Consider the following 25,897-nt stretch of genomic DNA (forward strand, 5'->3'; position numbering starts at 1 on the left):
GGATAAGGGTCAGTAAGTTTTTTGAGCAGTTCGGGCCAGCATGAGGCTTAGAGGGGTGAGTAGGGAAGTGCCCTACAGCATTGAAGGAAACAGGACATTTGTCAGTGCTCTGTAAGAAGTCAGACTGTGCTAGAGAGAGACTTGACTAAAACATTTCTCCTCCTAGTAGGAGCAATCTGCAGAACCCGGAATTGAGGTTAAGCATTCGGGCTAATCACTTAGCAATATCTGAGCTGGTAAAATTAAAAATGGTGACCTGGAGAAGCTGGCTGGGAACATTAGGTTCCTTTAAGCAGTAATAATGATATGCTTCAGGTTCCAAATTGTACTAGTCTGGAAGAGCCTGTCAGCTGGAATATAGATGGAAAGTTCTCATTCCCCCTTAGATTTATGAAAGGGCTTGTATAGTGCTATTGCCTCTGGTGGAGGAGGACCATATTCTGCAGGACAGGAGGATTTTTTCCAACCTTTGTTCCTACATAAAGCTCCCTAGAAATATAGCCTTTGGTAAAATGGGCAGTGGCTAGAAATTTCTAGTTTAGATGGGAAACAGTACATCAGATTATCTTTCTAATGTCCACACCCTAGTGCATGGTAGTGGCTGAGCACTGAGCACACTTTAATTGAAAGAAGAGAACTGATCATGCAAGGAGTTATTAGTGCATTTGGAATAAATTTCCTGTTTAATAGCAAGACTTACATGTGTTTTCTATGAACTTTAATTGGGAGAAAGGACAAATGAATGCCTTGCCATAAATGAATTCAGGAAGTCCCATCATGGTTTAAATATGCAAGAATATTTTGGAAAAGACAAAAAAACTACAAATGTCAAACCAGAGGTTCACATGGAAGGGATACTCTGCCCAAAGGCAAAATATCTCACTTTTTTGGCTGACCATTCACAGCAGGTTTATGTTGACTGTTTATTTGTCTCTTTAATAAATAATGGATCACTTCCCTCATGCAATGCACAGTATTTATGCAACCGCCTGGGAGCCAAAGACACTTTTCCAACAGGCAAGGGCCATCAGGAGACCTGGGAGCAGTTTTTAAAATGCTGTATGTCCCTTCAGTCAAATGCTCATATCCTTCAGTTACACAGACTGAAAAGAGCAGAATTTGTCCCTGGGGATGCAGCTCGCTCTTTCTCATCTATCCTCTAATACATATCAAAATGGAGTGGTGTCTGGGTGACTGACCATAGACAAATTATTGCCACTTAACTGTTTAAAGAACAAGTTATCCAGAGTGTCCCAGTTTGGTTTTTTTTGAGATAGGAGAACTGGCTTTTCTAAAGCAGAACTTTTGCCTGAAGCTCAGACTGTTTTTGAGTAGGACTGTGAAAAAGTTCAGTTCATCTTCCTCTCCAATTTCTGGTTGGTGGTACTCCAAGCTTTCATACCATACTAGATACTGAACTATATATTTCTACCACTTAATGAATTAAACTCCCCAAACTTGAGAAAAGCCTCAGAACTGTTAGATTTACTGTTTTTCTTTGTCATCAGGTATTTGGTATTTTCTTTTATAATCTGGAGTTTTAAGTACCTGGCATGTGTGAGGAAGAAAATGCATCTAGAGCCAGAAAGCAGCAGCAACCCTGTCAAAGAGCTCTTGTTTTTGAGATTCTCTCCTTATTTTCTGGTCCTTGGATACATGCTGGAGGCCCAAATGTTGCTTTTACCAGACCAGCCCAAGGTCAGACGATACAAGAAGGCTGCTTAAGCAGTGCTGTAACATTTACCCTTGTTCTACACTAGTGCTTAATACCATAGATTATAAATAACATCTTCCCTGTGATCAGCATAACATACAGCTGGGAACTCCCCAGGAGCTTATGGTTAAGATATCTAAAAACCTCTGCTATAGAAAGTCTAAATTATTGCCTCTGCTGTCAGAGGGAGAGGAGTTCAACAAGCCTCTACAGCTGTTTTGGGATTGGCTCCTCCTGAGAAGTCCCAGCTCAGGGGACATGTGGCCCCTCTTCTGGCAGGGTATTGTCTCTGTCCTGCTGAGCTATCCCTGAAACGCATGCATCATTGCTTTGGTGTTTTTCTAAGATGACTTGCAAACCACACTACGGTGATATTGCTAGCTGGGGTAGCTGTCTGTATCTTGGGATGAAAATTTTGGTTAGGGAGACATAGTGAGACATTTATTTTGCTTGAGTGGATATGTATGTAGCTGGCTTTGGACTCCAAACTTAGCCTTTGCTGCGTCCTCTCACCTCCCTCACTCATGGGTGGCAGGGGACTCCTGGGCAGGGATATGGGGTAGATGTTCAGCTGGGGCAATCCTGGACTTTTCCCAGTCTGGAGAAGCGTGAAGGGAAAGGGAGCCTTTCCTCAGGGTAGAGCCTGGGTTTGGACTGTACTCAAGTAATTGCAAGCCCCTGTGCTGTCCCCACTAGAAGATGTCTGCTCTGGGCTCAGGTTACCTTTGCTTTCTACCTCTCCTGCCTGTGCTTTACAGATGTACAGAAAACTTCTGGGAAGCCCCATGGGGATACAAGCCAGTCCCCTGTGCCAGGAGGATATTCCTGCTCTGGCTCCATGGCGCTGCTGTTCCTAACACCTGGAGCCCCAGTTCCATCCCTGGCCTCCATGAACCCTGCAAAAAGGCATTTTCCAAACCAAGAGGTCACTATCCCATTGCTCACTGACACTCCGTTGAAGAGCTTTGGGTAACTTAAACAGAGAAATCTTTTATGAGAGTTAATATTCAGTAGGAACTAAACTATGCATGCAGATGCATTTTGGCCAGGCTCTCCCATCTTGTTTCAGACCAGGCTCTCTACGCCACTGGCAGCACTCTCAGCCAGCCGCCCTGCCTACAGGCAGCAGGGCCTGACAAGATACGCACTGGCTACATCCAATCCAGTATTACTCTACATGGACTAGAAAACCCAGAAAGGCTCAGACAGTGGCTGATACACCTTAATGACTGTGTGCCCCTTCTCCAGTGAAATGAGGAGCAGAGAATGACCCAGTTTATTTATTATTTTTATTTATTTATTTATTAATGCAGACAGCTATGGGGACCAGAAGAGCTCCATGAAGGCATTTTGAAACAGGCTGCATGTTTTTCTTTCCCCTGGGAAGGGACAAGTTGTGCAGGCAAGAAGGGAGCCTTTGTAAGCTACAGATCTTGGGGGTTTTATGTTAAGAGAGAAAGTTAGACAGATCCCATTTCTCTTTCTGTGGGAACAAGGAGTCTGACATGGCTGGATTATCTGGAGGAGACTGGGTGGAGTTTTCCTAAAATTTAGGCAGCATAACATGCCAGGACAGTGAATGACTGGAGGCAAATGATTCTTTGTCCTAAGTACCATAAAGAAAAGAAAACAGATGTGCTGGCTGGGCCAAGTATGGAACAACACATTGTATTTAGCTTTATCAGTAAGATAATATTTTGTTCAAATTACTGTAAGGTGGATTGGGGTTTTTTTTTTGTCCTATAAAACATTATAACTAGATAAAGCACGAAACCCTCCAGTAATAGGTACCAAAGTCCTTTCCAGACCGAAACATTAACAGCATGAAAAAGACTCTAAATCTGAATCTACTGAGATTATTACCCAGTACTGTGCAGATGATTCATACCCATCGATACCAATGGGACTGAATGTATCTCAGTAAATTGAATATACAGCCCAATGATTCTGTATTGATGTAGAAAGCAAAGGGCTAAATTTAAAGATAATAGTGACTGGAACAAGACCATCTTTTCCAGTGTTATATGTATGAAAAGTGCCATATGCCTAGAGTAGGTGTGTAATATTTGTACTAATGTTTTTGCTCCAAAGCCTGATTAGGGCTGCCCATACATGTGGATATAGTCTGGCCCAGCAAATTTACAGCCCTGCTAAAGGTTATGAGATGGCACCTGCCCTCTGCACCTATCACCTCATTGGCACAGAAGGATTTTATGAAGAGGGAGATGAAAGTGTCCTCCAAGCTGCACAGAGCAAATGTTTTTTAAATAGAGAAAGCAGAGAAAATGTTTTTTAAGTAGAGAAAATGTTTTTTAAATAATTGTTTTCCCAAAGAACTCAGTCTGCTATGGACATCCCACAAAATACCTGGAAAACTGCATTTTTGAGGTAGCATCACATGTTAAAGTCCTTAGTTCCAGAACCCTCACTACTACTCTATTGCCCAGGTCCCTAGTCTGGGTACAGATCTCTCCTCGATGGGCACCTGCATATGAAGCTCTTGAGGAAGATTCCTAAGCAAAAAGCCTTTGTGAAATGGTCCATGGGATCCACTTAGACTATGCCTAATGCTGGTGTGTTTACTTCTTGCTGCCCAAACCAGAAAGACTTTCCCTAAGCAAAGAGGTGCACTCACACATACTTATTTTTAAATACCAAGCAGTGACAAAGCTCCCCACTTGGTAAGCATTATTGCTGCCACATGTTCTAATGAAAGTACAAGAAGGAAACGCAAACTTGCTTTTTTTTTTGAGTGGGTAGTTACTTTAATTGCACAGCACATTCTGACTCCAGCCATCTCTGCTCTGGTCATACCGTTCCATTACTGCATCACTGGCAGGTCTGTCTGAATGTGGGCAGGATAGCTGTGCTCTTTCTCTGGTCTGAAACTGGATTCAAATTAGTATAGTGATACCAATCTTAAAATAATAAAAATAAAAGGAAGAAATGCAGATTATCAGGTTTTTAGGGGTTGGGTGGCGGAGCTAATAATGGCTAAAGAAGACTGTGCATTAATCACTCTCCATAATACTCTTGAAAGTATCTTACCAAAAGATTTTAATCTTTACAAGTTGAACAAGTGCTGCAGGGTGCATTTAACTTTTCACCTCTGATGGAGCAGCCCGTTCCCAGAGTTGAAGATCTTCCTGTTTATGTTTTCCATGGAATCTCACTACATTTCATCTGTACAATGCACTGCACAGTTAGCTGTGCTGGTAAAAAAAAAAAAAAAAAAAAAAAAGGGGGGGGAAAATGTCACTGTTAGTATCATGAGTTGTTTTTTCCACTTGAAAGGGAATCTTTGCCCCTTTCATGACTCGATGTGTTTTATCTATCTCACCCCCTTGACAGAGCATTCAGGCTTCAACAAAGGAACTTCAGCTCTATTGCATCCTCACCAAACAAGGGCAACTAGTTCAAATGCCTTCCCTGTTCTGGAGAAGCTTGTCACTTGTGACTGCCTAAAGACATGTCAAATTGGGTTAACTGGTGTCTCGTTATTATTGTAAACTTCACTGTCTGATAATCAGACCAGTTGAGATAAATCAGTCTGCTGAACAGCGAAAACAATGGGAAATCCCACTTTGGGACAGATTATAGAAAAGCAGGGCATTGTTTCAAATAAAAGTCTCCATATGGGATATTGCAACTATATGGGGTGTGACTGGCAATACCCAAGATCATCTGATCATCAGCATCATACAACATTGTTTTTTCTGTCTGTCTCAAGGGTTCCCAAATGTGACTGAGAATACCCCTCCTGTGAGGCAAGTGGTTGCCACCAGTATTTGGAAGATTAGGGTCTGCCAATGGCAAGCCATTTTAATTCCCTTACAGCCAGATCAAAGCAGGGATACCATGCAAAAGATGAAATTTCAGTGGCCCCAAATAACACACAGATTTTTAATTAGGATTAACATCACTCAAGCTGCTCATTACACCTAATGCGGGTGGGGAGCTGATCCTTATTTCTGCTTTCTCCCTCATCCCTTGTTTGGGGCTGAATATTCAGGAGTACTTTCCTGCCATTTGTGTTGCTGAGGTAAGGGACCAGGCTTCCACAAGAGCCCATTCAGGGTTTTATAGTGCCTGCCACATGCCTCTGAAAATCCTTCTGGAATATGTGGGCCACAAAATGCAGGGCAACTTGTGTGGAGAGTGGCAACTTGAGGGGATTTGGAGTAAAGAGTATGTGAGGACCTGGACCTACGTCTTCCATTCCTGTTTAAGAAAATATTCTGTCAGTGACAAGATGGGACATGGCTTCCAAAAAAATAACACAAAGAGAGACAAAGACAGCAACCAAAAAAGGAATCCTGATGCACAAACCCTTGTAATTTCTTTGTGCTAGGGAAGAAAAATCTTCTACCAGTAGGATCCATCACATTATTGTGGAACTATTTCTGTCAGCTAGTGTGCCTCTCCTTATGTCCTCTATAGTGAGTGGGAAAAAGACAGAGAGCAGCAGCAGCCCCTTCTTGTGACCTCACTGTGCTCACAGATTCCTCCTCAGATGCTGTAGGATTAGGTGGACAGAAGAAGTTCAGGCCCCTCTCTTGTTCCGTAGGCCTCCCCCAGGTGATATTCTGTCACCTCTGAGTCCTACCTGGATACAGCCTACCCAGATTCTTGAAAAGAAACAAAACCCAAATGCTTAGTACTTTTACCACTGTGCTCAATGACCTGGCTGCTCCTGAAGCATTGGGTCTGCCAGAGGACAGACCAGATGGACTGCAGTGGGGGTTCTCTTCTGATGCCCTCCATCCTGTGTGTGATGAACATGGGATGCCTGGAGTAGGCTGTGAGGGTGATGGAGAATTTCTCTGTGCCTTGGTGGTCATGGCTTCCTGATCATCAGCCATATAGGTGGTCAGCATAGCTGGCAAACCTCTGCATCATTTCCCGTCTTCATATGGCTCAGCTGCCTGGGGCAGCTGCTAGTCCTGGTGTCTAGAAAGCTCTGCCCACACTGCTGTCTCCGCATCTGATTTGACCTGTGTAATTACTCTGGTGCAGTTTGACACCAGTGGCCACAAACATCTAAACTACCTGCCTCATCAGGGCACCAAATTCTGGTTGCTAAAATGACTCTGGAATAGCTATGAACAAGAAAACTTCTAGTTGGTAGACAAGGACTTCTTTCCATGCAGGAGATTACTGTAAAAGATTAAACTCCCACCTGATCTGTTAAGCAGGAGGATTCCAGCCCTTTACATTTCTTACAGGTGAACCCAGTGTATTTTGGCATATGATCTCCTGTGAACAGGGATGTTCTTGCTGCTCTCTCAGACCGATGATTTGGCAAGGAATAAATTCAGATCATTGCCCCCAGGCAACAGGGGATTTTCCTCCACTGTCTTTATTTAGAAAGAAGCACAGAAAAATTTTGAAGATATATGTGGAGATAAATTGCAGAGTAAATAACAGATAGAAAGAGAGAGGTTGGGATAAGGCACTGCTTGTCTGAGAAGTTGAAACAGTCAGAAGAGAGGGATAGCTGGTAGTGTGGTTGGATGTGCGTATGGATGCTCATGCTTATGTTCCACATCTGTAATTTCTCAGCTTTCTCCCTACTCATCTGAAATGAATCAGAGGTTTTGCTCGTGTTGTGTGAACTGGGACAGCTGTCTCATTGTTATCTAGTTGGTATGAGCTTTACTGTGTTAATGTAGACCTAAATTGGTTTGATCAGTGTTTCTTCCTGAGTGTGTATGGCCACTAAGCATCACTGCTGCCAGCACAGTGAAAGGCAGTGGGTGCTAGATGGGCAATGACTTCAGAGACAGTGTTTGAAATGCAGAAAGATTAATTACTTCCACAGATTGAAAAATTAGTTTAATCCTAAATCACTGTTGGTAAGTTTTTGTAAGAGAGCTGCTTTCAGACTGTGTAGTGTAACTCAGTGTGATGTGGGAGAGTGCACACAACATGAACGCTTCCTTCTGCACCTGCCTGGGTCATTCTTCCCCTGGGACTGGACCCTCAGGGCACTCAACAGCACCCTGGGAAGAAATCTCCCTGAGCAACAGGCCAACAATACCTTGCAAAAGTGATTTGCCATGTTGGATGGTCAAACTTCAGTCTGATGGATAGAACTTTTCTCATCTAGTCACTATGGGGTAGATTACTTCTTTGTGTGAACACACTGCTCAGATATTATTAATAGGAATTACATGTGTTTGCAGCAAGAGAATAATATACCCTTAAGGAAATCACAAATGGCCCTGAAATCTTACACTGCATCACCTCTGTAACTTCCAGAAGTTGAATAGTCACTCAAAGCTTGGAAAAAAATTTATGTGTAGGTACACTGAAAGTTGTAAGAACAGGACTCAGTAAGGGGCTCAAGATTCAGAGGTGGTTTTTTTGTTGTTTGTTTGTTGTTTTTTTTTTTCTTGGTGTGATGCTTGTGCCGATTCACCCCTCTGCAATGGTTCAAACACAGGTCTGTGACAGGAGATTTGGGCTGGGGTTTTTTTGACTTTACAGTCTACCTGGAAGAGTGCCCTGGAACAACCCTTCAAAGGGGTGAATTCAGTAGATACGTGTCCAGATATTGTAGTAATACCATGTCATTTATTTAGAAAAATAGTAACATTTCTAGAATAGGGTCATCCAGAGGATCTTAATCCAGTTTGCCTTCTCCTCCTCTGTGGATGTCCATCTCCATGTTCAAGCCAATACTTTATCTGTAAAAGCAATGATTTGCTAGCCATGAGACAGTAATAGTCCAAATTTCCTAACCAGGCTAAACTATAGCTAATGCAAGAGATTTTTTTCCCTCTCTCTCCCCTCCCTGTCTCCCCAGCAAGGTTGGCAGCTCAGAGTCAGGATGTACAGCAGAGGAGCAGAGGAAACCTGCTGGTTCTTTTCACTGAACATGACACTGAAAACCCACAGTCAAACAAAAGGCAAAAGCAAGTGCATGGTTAGCTATTTTGCATCAAGATCTCCAGACTGCTGTACACGCACTTCCCAGTGGTACATCCACACAACGTATAGCAGTGCCCCATGGGCCAGGTCAAGGTCTCAAACTCAGTAGAGGGGCTTGGACAAATCAGAGTCCTGTGAGCTCCAGTGCAGCTCCGTGTAGGCATGTCTGTGCTATTGATCTTACCTGAACTATGTGCAGCCAGCTCAGTCATCTCTGCTTTCCCCCACCACATCTTGCAGCTCTGAGGTGAGACCTGGCAGAGCACCACCCTGATCTCTGTGACCCTTTGGATATGGCATGGCCTGATGCCATCTCTCATGGAACCACTGTGGCTCCAGGCATGCATTTACTGGAGTGGAGGAAAGGTTTGTACTGATTTTGCCCCCTTCTCCCTGTCAGTCAGTGGCAGGACCTCTCCTATTTTGATATAACACCTACTCCCCATTTAGATCAGGATGTGTTTGCAGCTTTTCGTGTTTATTTTTTTCCACCAAAGCCTCCCTGCTTGTGCAATGAAGGAGGCTCCCAAATTAATTACTGAAACATTTGTTTGTTGTCCCTATGGTATGTGCAAAAGGGACAAACTAAAGGCTCAAAGTATGTAAGACAAAACATCAAATTTATCAGAATTTTCAAGTTAGCCTTATGATTCTGACTCACAAGGTCTAGGTATTTGGGACTGGTGATATATGCAAGCCTCTTCCTCTGACCTTCACCCCTTGCCTTTTACTCCCTCTCTGGCCCCAGTTCAACAGTTTCATCAGGAAATCACCACTTGGGCACTCTGTTGTTACTGCAATCATGATTAGCCAATTTTGAGGGGGGGTAGTGCTCTGGGTACAGATTTCCATGGCTATTTTTAAGCTGCATGAATTGTCAATAAACTAATAGCTGACTAGTCTGAATAGGAATGCAAACTGGCTCCATTTTTCCAGTTCCATTTTGCATGCTCTTATCCTCTGATGTGGAGTAGGGGCCCTGCTGTAACTCAATTTAATTTGAAACAGCCAGCCCATTAGGACTCGAAAGCTGACTACTGAGTCAATTATGTTCAGAACATTTTAAAATGCTACTCTGCCCTGGTAGTAACCCTCATGATGGCTTCATGCCAGCCACTGGCAAGATGCAGCAGGCAATGAGAATAAACATAAAATGTGGTTTTTTAACATGAGATGTGCTCCCTGGGGGAATTTAGGTCAGTTTCTGACCTTAACAGAATCTGGTCTAACCTCAGAGGTTTTTATGTCATCATCCTGAAATGATTTGTCTGCAGTGGAATGAAAATTTTTTTTTGGGAGATGGACTTCAGGCCCTAGAAATGACCTTCTTGTTCACAGAAGGTGTAACTTGCCCCAGCATAGGAGGTCTGTGCAGCTGCACTGAGCCATGAGGAACAGCTCTAGAGGCAGCAAGCCAGTAGTCTTTCTACACACAAGGTGATTTAAACAAAAGAAAAATTGTGAAAGTAATGAAGAAAATATTTTTTAAATTGGCAGGAGTCCATGTTATGTGAACATATTCTAATTTATCTCACCCAGATCTTGATGTTGCTAAGAAGAATCTTAGTTCTAGTTTAAATTTTTGCACTTACTGAAAAAACAAGAGTAATGAAACCACTGGGAAAAAAAAAAAACCCAAACCGATGAAATAAATGTCAAGGCAGTATATTTTTCATACAGCACATGAGCAGAGCTCATTGACATGGGATGTTTTGTGGCCCAGATGTATAAAAGATAAAAAAACGTGAAACACCTAATAAGGTGGGAGAAGGTTCCATCAAGAGCTATTGAAGCTGATGGCCTGGGCATGACGTCTGGCTCAGGAAATCATTAAACCACTGTTGGCTGGACCATGGGTAGAAAACCCAGCAAAGATCATGTTTTGCCTTAGCAGCTGCCAATAGCCACTGGCAGACAGGATGCCAAGGTAGGTGGGCCTGGATACTTTATGTTCTCCTGAGAAAAAGATGGAGATTTGGATGGAAAGGTGATATTCCTTTCTGCCTTGTGGTGAACTTCAATAGTATCAGTGCTAGCTAATTTATCTTTAGATTATTATACCCATTTTTGAATATTTAAAATGAATTTTCAGAACCAAACTATCAGTGGTTTTTAAATTTATATAAAAATTCAGTTGGCTTTCTAACCTCAAAATCCAGGAACACATTCCTGAATGCTTCTTAAACAGTTTAGAGTGATTTTTTTTTTCCTGTGAAAGAAGATGTTTTAAATATTTTTTATTTTTTATTTTGTTAAGGAAACAACAACTCTAACTTTGAAAACTCTTGGGGCTCTGGTTAGAGAGCCGCCAAATGCCCAAGTAGTCTTTTTCCATAGATACACTGTATCATAACATCTTTGGAGAGAGCTCTTGCACATCAGTGTGGATTGAAACATGAGTCCAGATTCTGTGTTATCCTGATTAGTACTGTAAAGCATAAGAGTCCTTCTCTCTCCCTCTAATGCCCTAGCTAGACAAATTTTTTATGGACCCAGAATGGCACCCTCCTATTTGGCTTCTGTGGGAGTTAGACCTCTGTAAATACTTAATGGGTTAGGTCTTAGATTTAAATGGCCTTTTACTGGCAGAAGAGATTTTCCTAAGTGATTTTTAGTCTGATACAGTTCATTCCAAGGGATGGGGATGATCCCTTTAGGCTTTGGCATAGTTTAAGTACTCTTTATTGTGACTCTGTAGGACAGGTTTCCAAAGCTAAATGGTATATCATAGTCTCATTGGCAGATGAGTAAAAGAGAGGTTGGAATATTTTCCTGTTTTTCAATAATCTTTGCTGAATTTAATTACCTGTAGATTATAGAACCCCAGGGCAAGTTGGACAATAGAGAGGAAACCGAGTTAATATACATACACTTCTCTGTTAGCAATCACAATAGTGATCAAGTAGCTTGATTAATTTTGACTTGGCATCAGGCAGCAACTGGCATTTTAAATTCTTCAGCTTGTTTTCATCACGTCTCTGTGACTCAGACCTACTGCATAGCCTTTCCATTCAGTTGTTGACAATAAGGACTGAATAATCCTTCAGAGCCAGGAAGGGCAGAGAACAGGCAGTGCACACTGTACTCAGTGCTGCATGGAGAGAATGAGGGAAGGACCCTCTTCTGATGATGATGGGCAGTGGCATGGCTGTCACTGTCAGCAGGGAGCAGGGCACAGCATGGGACAGCAGCTGATGTGGTGGCTCCTTGTTGCTGCCAAAATACCAGCTGGGTCTCCTCCTCCTGCATAGGCTCCCAAAAACTCTAGCAGGGGAATATGACCACCACCCCTATAATAACTTCCCTTCCTTCTCCCTGTACCTATTCCCCACTGACTCAAAGCTCTGAGATTTGTCACAGTGTTTCCTGCTTACCATAAGACGTGAAGTGCATTGATCTGCTCTCCAGATCTGAAATAATCAGTTCTAAACAACGGAGTATTAAACATTTACAAAGACCGTGGGGGCTGGAAACTCATGCTTTCTCTCACTGGAGAGCCTGGGAGTGTTCCTGCCTTCTCCCTTGATTAATGTAAGGCACTTATATCAAGTCCTGACTCAGTGTGGGCCCTAGACTTGTACTACCCTAGTTTATAGGAAAACTGGCTTATATCACTTCTAGAGCTCTTAAATTTTCCCAAATATCTCCTGCTCCCTTATGTCCCTACTAAGAATCCCTCGGTAGTGAAGCAGTTTAGCTTTGGGTGAATATAAAGATATATATGGAGAATATTCATGCTGATGTCTAACTTTTCCTGAAGGCGTGGGATAAATACAGTCCATGACAGTCTGTCATGGTGTGACTGTAGTTCTGGCTGTCATTTGGCCAGAGCAATGAATCACCTGTGTGACGCATGCCAGTGGGCTCTGTGCACTGCAGTCCTTCACTTTCCCCCGTGCAGTCCCTGCTGGTGTGGTCTGCCAGCCCCAGTTCTGTGCTCCTCTAAAATGTGCCTCTTTCTGAGCCTTCGGCCTTGTGTCTCTGCTGTGGGAAGGCACCTGGCAGTGGAGGATTCTGGGGGAAAAAGAACAAAAAAATAAATCACTGCTTCAGAGCAGGTAGTGATGAGGTGAGTGCTCACCTCTACCTCAGCAGATCAGTCCAGTGGTTTGCAGCTGAAAAATGAGCCCCTGCCTCTCCTCTGCGTGCTGCGGCCATGGAGGTCATTGTGTTGGAGTTTGCAGGAGCTCATTTGTGGTACTGCCCACTTGGGGGCCTGTGCTCAGAGAATGGAGTTTGGCTTTTAGCTCCATGAGGTACCCTAGCACTTACATCATCAAGAGGAGCACCGTCCTACTTTTTTTTTCAGTGTCTCTCAAAATCAACAGTCCATTTGCAGAGCCAGACAGTGAGGCTAGCAAGCTGGCTGGTGTCATGCTCAGAACCATGATGACTGGGGTTGACTCCAGCATGGTCACCTGCTGCTCGCCCACCTAGCGCTGCTTCTCTCAATTTACTGCTCAAGTCACATATACCAGCAGCAGTTTGGCGCTGTCTCTGCTCAGCCCCACAAGCCAGGGACTGAGTGTGGTCCCCCTGCACCTGCAGCACACTGGGCAGGTGGCTGCCCTTGGCTGGGAGATGTGGTATTCTCAAATATCTGTTTTCCTTCCAGGGTGGGCCCCTTTCCATTGACATGAGGGCACTGTGCCCTTGACAAACATTTATTTTAAATGCATTTAAACAAACCATCCCTTCAAAGTTCTTCATGGCTGGCTAGTGCCTGGCTCTGTTCCAACAAACACAGTGGGATGAAGTGGTGTTGACGGGCTTCTTCCTTTACATCCTTAAAGATCTTGTCCCTTGACAAATGAGCTCCTTGCAGCAGATGGTGGAGAAAAGGACTGTGATACAGTGTGAGGAAGGGTGGAGTGGATAGCCAGAGATGGAAACAGCGGTCTCAGAGAAGAATACATATGCCCTATCAAAATAGAGATCAGACTGTTTACGGAAAAGAGCTATGGAAACCCAGCATGAATGTAGAGAACCAGATGCTCAGCCTGCCATTATTCCACGCCAGCCTGGGAGTACATGATAGCTGGAGCACCAGAGTTGCAGTGAGTCCACTGGGACCTGAGGGCTGACGCATGCACAGATTGTACAAAGCGTCTTCACTCTCCAGTGTCATTGACCATGGTTTTCCCCAACTGGAGATCAAATATCCCGAATCATTGCAGAGTACTGCCTTGACACTGACAACTTTATCCTTAGGGTTTGTTGTATGTAACACAGCACTTGCCCACTGAGTTGATGCCAAGTCAAATCCAGTGGGCTGCCTCAGCTTTTGCAGGAGTGTAGGTATATTGGCAGTTCTGATTAGGAAGTGATGGAAGAGTTAGTCCATCATCTCTAACTGATGAGTAGGATGCTTCAGGATACACAAGACAAGGGGCTGGTCCTAATTTTCAGTGTGTTTCTATCCTGCTGGGAGTTCTTTTCCTTAGTTTCACCTCTATAAGCATGACAGACCTTAGCAGTCAGGAACATGAGTAAAAGATGCCAAAACCATGCAGTTTGCTTTGAAATTACCACAGCAAAAATGAGTCTGTCTCCTTTATTTACTTTTTAGAAAATGTGGGTTTCTAAGAAAATTTCAGGCATTCTAAGAGCGTATTTGGAACTATTTCTCCTCTCCCATCCCTTCTTTTCTAAGAAATGTACAGGTATCTTTATTTCTGAGTACAGAATATGGTGCTTTTCTCAGTATACCAAAATACTGTGAGGACCCATGTCCAGGCTGGAAGACATAGGAACGCCATCTTTTTTATGCTGTGAGGGTTACCAACAAGTGTTCTCAAGACTAGATGCCTTGTTCCTCCAGAACACAAGCTGAAAGCTTGACCTTATGTGCAGTCAGAAGCCAATGCCTGAGACATGCAGATGAGGTGTGCAGAACCCCACAGCTGGGAGGATGCCTGGGTATTACCCCATCTTAGAACCCTTCTTGCCCAAGCAGTCCTTGGGTGTTTTTCTTTGACTTCAAAGATCGGTGTAGGTCTACCCATTGCACCTAAATAGAGCAGTCTTAAAGACATGAAGGTCAGTTAATTTGAAAAACTCAGCAGAAAGGTGATGGGGTAGGAGAGCAGGCACTATGCTGGAACCAAGAATGATTTATCCAGCAAATATTTCAAACTCTTTCTAACTAAGAGGAAGGTGGGTGAATATGCTCTAGGGGAGTTTTGCAGAGAGAGTGCCTGGCTTTTGCAGTGGTCTGGCACCAAGAGAACAGGAGGGAAGGTTGACTCTTCCAACACATACTCTTCCTGCTTGAGTTGAGGCACAACGACCTTAGCAGGCATGGAGCAGAGGTGTTGGTGGTGTGGGGTGACACAGTCAGAGTCCTTTCCTGGAAGTGGGTCTGAGGACAGCTATAAACTGTATGCTGTGATATGTTGATTCAAAATAAACCCAGATCATGTGTGTAAAGTTACAGGGAGGTGTTGAAAAGCAAATGCCAACATCTGTGCCCTAAAGAACGTGTTGCTTGTTGGTAGAGACTGTGAAAACTATCCTCTCAAGTGCAGTCGCTGAACTGGGATCTGGAGTCAATGCAAAATGATACATGTATGTATAATAAAAGAAGTAATCTCTCAGTGCCTTGGTGACCCCAGGGCCCCAGCTGGCAGGCTGTCCTGCCAGGAGGGAGACTGATGGCTGCCCAAAGTTGTGCAGAGCAGGACTGCACCGGTCACTTTGAAAAGAGGCTCTTTGCCTATGCACCACCTAAATATGCTGCCTTCTCTAGTGAAGCATCTGGAACCCTCGCTGCTGGTCACTGCCACTGCAGGCCTCATCTCTGAGCTACATTAGTTTGTCTTTCCTCAAACCCTGTGCTTGTGGACTCCATCGCATGAGCACCTCAGGGCAAAAGAGGCTAGGGTGACAGTGGTGTGAAGGAGCACTGTTGGAAGTGTAACGGCACTGTCCCTTGCACACTTAGCACCATATTTTTGTGCCCCTTGCCTTGAGTCCTTCTCAAGCAGATTTTGCAGTGTCAGTGTGTTCATTTTCCTTTGGTGCTTGCCAGTCATGATTAATTAAAAATTATTAAGATTTTCGTATAAACTAGTTCCAGTTCAAGGAAAACTCAGGACTCATCTCAGGAATGAAGAAATCTATCAAAGTACTTGAGGCAGAGATTTAATATGAAGCATGTGTGCAGGCCTGCTGAAATAAAATAAAACATATTAAAGACTTTTTTGAAGCACAGCCGTCTGATCTGCCCAGGTACACTGTGCAAAAGCAATGGGAATTACTCACATGCTTAAAATTAAGCATTGTGCTTTGTCCTCTGGTGGATTAAGGTCTATGTCCTCTATTTACAGAAAAGTAGTTTCAGAATCAGCTTGCACTAATATTCTGTGCTGCCTTCAGGTGTTTTCACCTTATGCACATTGTCTGGATAACTGTGCATGCAGGTGCTTGGGTATTGTGCATAGGCAACAGATAAATTTTATCCAGGTAGCAATTTAAATTGGGCCTTCAGTTGGAATTATATCTAATTTCCTAGACCCTGGTTTCCTTATGTAGTGAGCCTACTGCCATATTTCTGAAGCAACAGCTAATGCCATAGCATGATACATAACACACAGGAGGACAAAAAGCACTTTAAAAGAATGAAAAAATGTAATCATGAGAGAAAAAGGGATATCCAGGAATAAAAATTAATGTATCATTCTACTATTTTCTTTTTTTCCATTTAATTTATAAAAATTAATCTAAATTTTTGGTGACATCTTTCATTCTGCGCTCAGAGGGTATTCACCATTTGCTTAGGTTCCCAAAGGTCCTCACAAGATGTCACTCTGCCAAGTGTACCATACATAGTTGCCTGAGTGACAGCTTAATTCTTATGGCACAGATCCTGTCTCATTGTGCTGTTGATGATACATAAGTCTTGAAGCACCATTAAATGCTGTAGGCCATATACAGCATGCTGTAGGTCATATACATATTGGGCAGATCAGAGAAAAATGGTATGAATACAATTTAAACTCTGATGTAGCATATGGCCTGGAAAAAAAAATAGTGGGTGTTTGTATGGGTGTTTGTAAGATTTATAGTATTGAAAGGTTTGGGACTGCATGTGGCTGATGTCTCTGGTTGAGCTCAGTGCCTGACTGGGCTTCACTGGACTGAAGGAGTGCTCACTTCTGTGGGTGGAAACCTCTCCCCTTGGGATGCGGTGAGGGAAGGCAGTCAGTACGTTACACTGTGGTTGGGCACTGGAAACAGCGATATCTACCTATGGGTATGTCTGCCCTGGCTCCCCACCGACAAGTATAGGTGCCCTGTTTGGGCTCCTCTGCTAGTCCCAGGCAATTGTAAAAGAAGCAGGTCTGGGGCTAAGCACACCCTTTCATTCTGGGGATTTCTGAGGCCTTCAGGTGTTTCATTAGCCATGAGAGGAAAAAGTTGTGCTGTCTCCTCAAATGACGCAAAGCAGTTGGGATTCTGAATAATGTCCAAGCATGTATCTTATCACGCAGCTCCTTCTGCCTGTATTTTATTGTCTGCTTCATGCAGATGCACTGGAATTAAAGGAGAAAAATAATTGATGAATGCAATAGCATGGAGCTTATTGAAGCCCAGGTGGCTGAGAGCTAAGGTTGAAACTCTCTCTTTGAGGTACTTGTCATTTTGCCTAAATAAAATGGCGAAGGGGCCATTTCTGATCAGATGGGACAGGCCTTCACAGCTCATTTCACAGTGCAAATCAGTTTGTGCTATTTGTTTCTTTCTGTGGTACAAGTTGGAGATCAGGTCTATTCTCCCCAGGGACAGAGTTGAGGAAGAAATAAAGAAAAAAGAAAAGGTGAACACATGGCCATGCTGAAGTCACTCCACCAGGTTTGAATCCCGTGCAGCTCTGTAAGGGGTGCCAGGAGGTCCCCTGCCGCAATGGACATGGCAAGACAGGCGCTTCACTGACATGAGCTGTGTTCCACATGACTGGGACACAGCGGAGTCCACTGGAGCACAGCCCCTCTTGCTCTCGATGCAACTGGGATTGCCCCCATGGAACCAAATTTGTTTACAGCCTTGAGTTTTCAGATTTCCAGCACTGAGGTTACCTCAAAATCCTTTTCCTTTAAAAGACAGAAATGGAGCTGGTGACCTTTTCCTTTCCTCAGAACAGCACACTGAGTTATTAATTTTAAGGGCAAATATTTGTTATCCACTGCTAATTGGGGACTGTGTCAAAAAAAGCAAATGTGAAAGGCAATGAGAGCCTGCGTTCAGCCAGTGCAAAGCCACACAGTTGAGGATGAAGGTAGAAATCAACTTGCTTTTGCTGTCTAGATCTTGAGAAAGGTTCACAACAACAAAGATTGTTAAAATGAATAATCTAAGACCTCTGGTTCAGTTACTTCTTAGATTTTTTCAGCTAGTAATTATCTGTAGGGTCAACATGGTTTTGTCTTGCAGCATAGGCAAACTCTTTTTTCTGAATAGGCAGAGACAAATATTAACAAAGATAGCTGGTCTGTTGATGAGATTATGACAAATGGGTCTGGAATCTTGTGGGAGTGATACAGTAGCTGAAAATTATGAAAGAAAAGCCCTGCAAATCAGAAGCAGCTAGTTATTTCTTCTGCATTTACATGAAAGTGTGTTAATTGTGCCACTTGCACACAGTGAAATAAATGCAGACCAGCACCACAAAACCTTCTATTTTTTACTTCTTTTTAGAGTGTTAGATTTTTGCCATTTTATTTCCTAAAGTCTCAAGTACATATTAGGTCTCACAATGAGTATAAACTTGGATAAAATAATCAGTGTTTCCAGAAGTTGTTGCAATTTTGGATACTCAGCTTCTAGACCTCCAGAGTCAAATTTTCATAGGTATCTTGCACTTTGGACCTGAGTCTTAGCTTACTGGCTTGGATATAAGATTCATGTGGTTGTGGGCCTTAGCAAACTTCGGGCAAAGTGGATGGGAAAGAGGGGAAGGTTACCATCTCTCCATCTGTCAGCACAGCCCTAGGTGTTCTTCTGTCTGGTTTGGTACACCCAAAAGTAGTTTGCCATATTACTGGCTAATAAGAAAGTGACCACAGGATCCCTTTTGAGAGGGCTGTGCCACAGGGGCAATTGGGGTCCTAGCCAGCCCTGTGTCATGTCCAGCAATGTGGGACACCTGGAACAAGAGCTGAGGAACATGTTTGGCTTAAACATGCTCCCTGGTGTGCTTTCCTAAAGAGAGTACAGACATCTAGACTGAGATCTAAATTTGGACATGTAGAGTCAGTCAGCACATAGGCCCTATGTATGTTTCTCATTTATACTTTTGGCTGTTGAGTCCATCCAGGTTTTTCTTTGTTTTATCATGTTGCTTCATCATCAGCACCTTCATCCTGCTGAGGGCTGCTGGGGAATGGGGAAAGAATGGCCAGACTGATAACAGTGATGGGTGTTTCAGTTCTATTTCAAGTATCAGGAGATGGTTTCTGTTGCCAGATGGATGCCACCAGTGTAGGTAATGATATTAGAGAAAGTCAAATTAAGTATTTATATCATAAATGTAGATATTAAACTCACTAATCCATGAGTGGTTGAGAATTAACAGGCCCACAAATGCAGAGATAAGACTATGTTTCTTCAAGAGATGGCTGTGTGCTCAAAGCTATAGACTTCTTTCACCCTGGTGCAAAGCTGGAGCAAATACCATCAGGGAGATAAAGGTGGTTCTGGGTAGACCACGCCAGAGCCAGGCAGGATCCAAGAAAGTCCCTCAGCTTTGTTGATATCAAAATACTAGTAAAAGGAAACTCATTCAAATGTGGTCCAGAATTTTAAACTCACTAAAACATTTGTCTGTGTCCTTTCAAGGAATAAGGATATCAGACCTTCATTTCCCACATGTTGTGGTAAGTTAGTTATTTTTTGTCTGTATTGGACATTGGGAGCCTAAATGCTGTCAGTGTGTGTTTCAAATGAAATGTAATAATCTTAAACATTTGACAAGGTGCTGAAATCAAAGGATAGACTGATTTCAGATGGATACCTGTGTTTGATCTCTTCACACCTCTAAAGAATGAACCAACAGATTGTCAAGCCAAGAAGGAAAAAAATCAAAGTGAAAGAATGTCTAAATTCCCTTTGAATATTTTTATTCCAGTGCCTCTAGTCATTTTCCAAAGCAAATAGAAATTATTTAAGAATTCCTCATCCTGAGAAGGCTGGATGGTCCCCTCAGCTGACCTATGCTCTTTGCCTAAAAAAAAAAAAAAAAAAAAAAAAAAAAAAAATATTTTAATGCTTTAGTGAACAAGAGGAAACTAGGTCAGCATGAGACTGCTGGTCTGTTTTACAATGAACTGTGAAGTATTCCTGTCCCTCAGTGATGGTTGGGCATTACTGGAATGAAGATTCTCTGTGCTGAGAGGGAGATGCTGTCTGTCAAGAGTTCCCTTTTACAGGAAAAGAAATTATTTTCCCCATTGCTCTGTCATCTAGATGTGAAACAAGATATTTTAAGTAGCCATTTTGTACTCATGACCCACTGCCCTCTACTTCCTCTATTGCTGGGAAAGCCCTAGTCATCTTCCTTGCAAAATCTTTGTGGGTAATTATTTGTTCCACAGCTTTGCTGCATTACATGGGCTGGAATCAATCCAGAAGCAAAACTTCTACAACAGAAGAAATTTCAGCACCTTAGTTTACCTTTTGTACTTGCTCAACCTCAAAACTCAGAAGGCTGGCATTTACTACAAAATTAAGTTCTTCATCATATATTTAATTTTGGAAATGCTAAGAATGCCTTTAAATGAAACACCCTGTTTGGAAAAAGCCCCTGTGCCTCATTTTGATCAGGTTAAGACATCTTGATCTGACTTCTTTATTGTTTAACTTTTAGGTAAAGACATAACAGAACATAAACCATACAGCCCTACCATATAAAAGCTTCACTAGTTTTCCATTGAAAACTATAACCAGTGACCAAGTCATTTCTCTATTGGCTTTTTATTTTATCAGATCAGTGCTTTCTGAAGGAAAAAAAAAAAATCACCTGGAAAATTTCCAGCCAGTGTTACTGGAAACAATGTTCATGCTGCTGCGTTGATCTCTTTTGAGGTCAGCAGGCTGGTTATTTATTGGCAGGGATGTATGACAATGAATATGCCTTTACAAAAGTCATCAATTTCAGCTGTTTCAAAATCAGCAAAGTTTATTTAGCACAGACATGAAATCCAAAGCTAACAGAAGCTAAACAGAATATAACCCTTCACAGGCTATGATGACTATGAGAAACATTGCTAGGTTGGCTTGTCTGCAAAACTGTCTACAAAGGATTTACTAAATGAGAGGACCCTTAAACAGCACAGAGGCCTGGCACAGTGGGGCACAGGTTCCCAAGGAGCTCATTGCAGACTCTCTCAGCAGCCCTGCGGGTCAGGAACTGCTCAGCCTCATCCAGCTGAGGTCCACCCTTGGGGCAGTTTTTCAGGGCTCCCTCTCTGCTGCAGGATACAGGGCATATATGCTTTCCCTGGCTTTATGCTGAAGTGTCAGCACTCCTCATTAGCTCCAGGTCTTAATGTGCAAAGTGGTAGAAAACCAAATTGTGAACTGCCTGGTTCAGGTAGAGAATACATCTGTGGACCAAGAGCCCATTGCTATTGACTGTTTGCTTTAAATTGAAGTGTAATTTAGACCTGCAAAATATTCTGCTAAAACTACGTTTTAATCCTTGTATATCAATATGTATAAATAACAGGGAAATAGTACATTTGCATCAGTTTCAACACAAGAATAAGAAACAAGAAGACCCATCCCAGCAGAAATGCTCACTTTGAGTGAGATGTCGTATCTGCTGCTGAATCCCATCCTATGCTCTTCATTAATCATCTCCATATAACGATAGTGTAGATACTGTATAGTGACACCAGTCCCCTCTGGTACAGTGCCAGTGCTGGCAACAGCTTGAGCCCACGATCCAGGGGGTGGGCAGCTCTCAGGACAGTCTTACAGTCACACTGTAAGTACCTTAGAGGGTTGATCTGAAGGAAAGCCAGGGGACCCTGCAGTTGTGAACGCCAGTCTGTGCTCCACCAACTCATCCCGCAATATGAATCTCATACAGACAAGGTGTGAGGAAGCAAAGCACGTTTCTACTTGGTGTTAGAGGCACAGAGCACAGTGGTAATACTGCCCTGACATCCTGCACCAGCCTCGTGCAGGCTGTGGAGCAGACCAGTCCTGAGCTGGTATCAAGTTTGCAAGGACAAGTTATCCTTTCACAGATTTTTTTTGAACAAACATGGGTGGGTAAAACCAGTCTGTATCAGTTTAGAGCTCCACAGCTCTGTGAAGGTGATTGATCTGATATAAGGGACCAGCCAAACACGTTTAACACCTTGAACTCTGAGGTCCAGTGACCACTGGTTATTCCTAGACAGACAGAACCACAAATGCCTTTACAGATCTCATCATTTAGAATTATTTGGTTACATTTTTCCCATCCGGCCACAAGGCATGAAGGCTAGTTTTATATATATTTATATATTTATATATCTATATGTTAATTTATTTATATATTTATTTATACATTTATATATTTATATATTTATATGTATGTGAAATCCCCTTATCTAGGAGGAATCAGACTTTTGCTTGTTAATACACCAATGTGTTTGTTTCCCTGGCTAAGAGAAACAGAGTTTTTATTTTGAACACTGAATAGACCTCGACCATGTTGTGTACTGAGCTATGACTGAAAGTTGATGAGAAGAGCAGGAATGCTTTTGTATCTTAATGGCTCAGTCTGGTGTTGACAGCTTTATATCCAGGCCTGATGTCCGACTTGTTTGCCTGAGACTGTCTGGTCTTTCCCTTGCACTTTGCAAGGCTGCTTCATGCCTGTAGGATGGAAACTCTCCTCCTAAATCAGACTGTTGGTGGTGTGGCAGCAAGTCCCACAACAACAGTCCCTAAAACATGTCTGGAGAGGTGCGTACATGTGTGCAGAGCATCCACACTGCTTTATTTGGATTCATTACCCCACTTCAGCAACTTTCTCAATTCTTCCCCCCTCTACCTTGCTTCCATATCCCAGGACAGGCTTCAGGGGCAAAATAAACAAGGTTCTTATTAATCAACGCCAAATGTCAAGCTTTTCATTGTAAGACTAGAAATAAATTACCAAAAAGACAATGTAAATAACAGCACCCCAGATGGAAACTATTTTTCTAGTGTTCAGGCCCTGCTATGTGAAAGCACCCAAACGTGAAGCCCAGGGACAAGGATATAGCAACCCCTGAGTGTTTGTTTACCCTCTGGAGGTAAAGCTGGGTGAGGTCTCGGTGCTAGGCCCCTTGTGGCTACAGCATGTATAGACTTGTAGTTCAGAGTAAACATTCTTACACTAAAAAAATTAGATTAAATAGTTTAGATGAATAGTTTAGATGAAATATTGGATGCGGTTAGGTAAAATATGTTTATTGCAATAAGCTTGCATTTAGAAAAATGAAAATTAATTGCTTTGATTCATTGCTTTGAACTAACATGTTACAAATTATAAAAGTTTATGTTATTTATATTTTCATTGAATTAAGGTCTTGTCAAAGAAAAGCAACAATGTTGTTTGACATGATTATGGGTCTGGTTGACATAGGTAAATGTATTGCTAAAATAGTTGACATCTTCAAGTCATCATGTATGACAAGTTGATTAAAACCCTTGAATTATGCAATTTATGGGGATCATTTAGATGGATTAAAAATCAATTTACTGATGTGTCTCAAAATGCAGTTGTCACTGAGGAAGTATTAAAGAGCATGCATAGGTCTGATTCTGGTGAGATTCCTTATACATCTGTTCATCATCATCATAAAGGGTTTTATAATGCTCATACAAATATAATCTTGTCATGGAGTCATCATCAAATTATGAAGATCAACAAATGGTCCAGGTATTGGTATTATGAGAAACATACTGGGATGTTTAACTGCACACTTAGATCATTATTCTTGAAGGATGAATGAATATTCTGGATTGAGCCTGGTATGACTTCATGTTCGCAAGAGGGTTTTTTAATTAAATAATTGTGTGCGTCTGCATCTAAAGCAACAGCACGACAGTGGACATTTCTAAGTCATATGAGAGGGCAAGAGATTTTTCAAGGAAGTGTGATCAAACCACTTTCCATAAGAATGGTTGTTAGCTTCTTCAACAGGTACAACTGAAGGTTCATCTCTAGATTGTATTAGTCACAGTATGTCCCGCAAATCTAGTTTCATTTTTGTACGTCTTCTTTTTTCCTTTTACCAAAAAAAAGAAGGAAAATGAGCAGAAATTATCTTATTGTTTCATTGTGTGTTTTATGCTAAATATAGCATCAATTACACTGCATGTTGCCTCTGACATTTGCATGAATCTGCACACTGTCAACTGGTATGGAATGAGGTTCCAGTCCCTGGCTCTGTGAGGACATTAATCCAGGTCCCCCATCAGGTTCAGTCCTGTGATAAGACTGATTGCAATGACCTACTTCTAACTGGGATAGTCATCACTGTGGTTTTCTGTGGCATTTCAGTTTAATGAACTCATTCACACTTGTTGCTCTTACATCTCAAATTGCTCCCCTGAATATTTATACATGGAAAATATGTCTTACAAAATAAGTGCTCCCTATTCTCAAAAAAAAAAAAAATTCTATAATTTCCAGAAGAATAATTAGGGAGTAGCAAACAGATAATCTGTCACTTTTTCCTTCTCCAGAGGTTCCTCATTAAAACCTGGATAATCAGGAGAGAACAAATTCCTGCTGTAACTGAGCCACACACAGGACCTACACATAGGAGCTCTGTATAACAGACACACACATGCACATAAAAGCATTCCAGCTGCAGTCACAGCTTTCTCTGTCTTTTGTTTGTGCAAGTCCATCCTCTGCCTTTGGATATCTAACTATGCTTTCTACTTGCTTTATTAAGAGACATAAATGTGAATCCTTCCATTAATCTTCATTACCAAGTCACCAGCTTCTACGTAATGCTTCGAAAATCTGCCTTCATCAAGAGGGCAACAGCACCATCACTACTGGTACCTTGGTCTTCTCTAATCTAGCCCCAGCCATCATAGAGCTTGACTGGATTCATAGTCACTGATATTTTCTTGGGAGATCTATGGCCCAAAGCATTATAACTTCCATTGGTCTGAAAACAGAAAATGTTTATTTAAGATGATACAGTCAACGGCTGGAACAAAGATGTTTCATTTCCATTCCAGATGTGGGCAAGGTTGATGAAGGTAGGGTTCAACCAGAATGATCTCTGGTGTGTGCATGCCATTGTCAATGACAGGTCTCAAGCTATTCTTTCTTTGTGATGAACCCTTCAATTCATGTGGCTGAAGTCAACAAAGTACAGAAACAACACTGTCTTGTTGCTTTTCCATGAAAACCTACTATCTAAGGATTGACATGAGGTGGTTGGAAGGAATTAATGAGATTTACACTGGCAGACCTTGAAAAATTCACCCCACAGGTGTGAACTCCTTATCTTGGAGACCATTGTTCTTTCATGGCTACCAGAACTGTCTACTTACAAAATTAAATGCTGGATCTTCCTATTGTCTTTTCTTTCAACACAAGGTGTTAACCAGCAGCAGAAAGTTTTACAGTCAGTAATGTATATCATGCTTACATGTATATCATACCTACATGTATATCATACCTGTATTTACAGAAGTATCATGGAGGCCACATATTAATTTGAACTCCATCCCCAATTGAAATTCAAGACAGTAGTTATGTGCCTTTCTTCAAAAAATGTTTAGCCAGGAGACTAGAGGTTTAGGTAGTCTTGAAACATCTTTAAGAATCCCAGGGGGCTCTCAGAAGAATAGATATGGGGAATTAGGTATTAGACTGGCACTAGGACAAGTGCGTAGACCTAAGGTCAAGAGTACTTCAAGAAAAGCTCAAGTAGGAATTAATACAGTACAGGAGTTTCAAAATAGCACAGTTTGTGGCTTACCCTTCAGGTCTTACTCTGAGGTTTTCTCACAGTAAATAATGATACAACTCCCCTACAGAACATGCTATAAAAGACTTTAGAGATGTAAACATACACTGACAAGCACAAAACAAGTCTTCCCTTTATGGCAGAAATGCTTCTGGGGTTAGGTCACATCAATGTATATCCTTTGCTATTTTAATGTCTTATCAGTTGGTTTTCTCTTCATTAGGAACATGTATTATCAGTGTCAGAGCTGCTTAGAGTTTCTTTTTTAAGTTTATTA

This window comes from Athene cunicularia (genome assembly GCF_003259725.1).
Source record: "Athene cunicularia isolate RWA chromosome Z unlocalized genomic scaffold, athCun1 chrZ_part1, whole genome shotgun sequence".
In the NCBI taxonomy this organism is placed as follows: Eukaryota; Metazoa; Chordata; class Aves; order Strigiformes; family Strigidae; genus Athene; species Athene cunicularia.